Raw genomic sequence first — 1,040 nt, 5'->3', positions numbered from 1 at the left:
TGTCAAATTCCCACGGGGTGGGGGTACCCTCGCCCTCACCCCATCCAGCCTTGAGTAAAACCTGTCGCTGTGAGCAGGATTCGAACCTGCGCAGGGAATCCCTATTGGATTTCAAGTCCAACGCCTTCACCCCTCGGCCATCACAGCACTGACAGCTCACCCCGCCCCTTTGCCCTGGGCTCTGCCTCCAGGGAGAAAAAACGTCCCCCAGCCTGGTGCGAGGCTTCTGAACAGCCCTGGTACCCACACCTGGCAGGTATTCAAGGATACATCCAACGATATTTACTGATGGCTGGAAAAAATCCAGGTGCCCTGCCATAGGGTAGGGACCACGGGGAAGAGTCCTGCAAGGATGCCCAGTGATACAGCAGGTCTCAGAGGGAAAAAGACATGGAGAAACTGGGGGTTGATCCCAGGGACTCTTGCATGCTTTCCCACTGAGCTATATTTGCCTATGCCTGGGCAGGGGAGAGGGGCTGGCCAACCTCCCTCACCCCCACTACTGCCCCACTGCCCACCCTGCTCTGTTCCCAGAGGCCTCACCCTTGGGGCACACCTGCCAGCATTTGGGGGTCCATCCTGCCTACAGGGATGCACCCAGATAGGATGAGGTACCCACCCTCATGTGCAAGGGCCCTGGTCATGCCATGCTCCCCCATGCCAGCCAAAGAAGTTGGGTGCTCAAAAGGAGGGCTCACCCATGGGCTGAACCCAGGACCTCTCACACCCTAAGTGAGAATCCCTAGACCCACGAGATGGGGTGCTGCACCCCTAGATCTCTGCCCCACAATTTTTGGGTTGGCAAGGGTTGCTGATGCAGCCTTTTGACCCTGGCAGAGCCTAGAAGCGGGAAGTTCATCTTACTGCACCCAGGATGTGGGGACAACATTTGGAGGTGTTCACAGCACATAACTTCCCTAGATCCAGTGGCTGTAGGGGCACATGGAGCACAGGGACAGCAGGGACTCCTGGGATTCATCCTATCCATGCACAGGGTGGGGATGTAGGTCAGCAGGAGAGCGCTTGCTTTGCATGCAAGA

At 57.4% G+C, this 1,040-nt stretch overlaps 1 non-coding gene across 1 annotated transcript; it reads right to left on the bottom strand.

Annotated features, from left to right (window-relative positions):
* Positions 1-65: 65 nt before the first annotated feature.
* Positions 66-147, bottom strand: TRNAS-UGA. Its single transcript has one exon. It is a non-coding gene; the product is annotated as a tRNA-Ser (tRNA).
* Between the last annotated feature and the right edge of the window lie 893 nt (positions 148-1,040).

Source organism: Acanthisitta chloris, unplaced genomic scaffold (assembly GCF_000695815.1).
Source record: "Acanthisitta chloris isolate BGI_N310 unplaced genomic scaffold, ASM69581v1 Scaffold16462, whole genome shotgun sequence".
Classification (NCBI taxonomy): domain Eukaryota; kingdom Metazoa; phylum Chordata; class Aves; order Passeriformes; family Acanthisittidae; genus Acanthisitta; species Acanthisitta chloris.
Note: the sequence above shows the minus strand (reverse complement) of the source record. Positions and strands in the feature narration are given on the sequence as shown.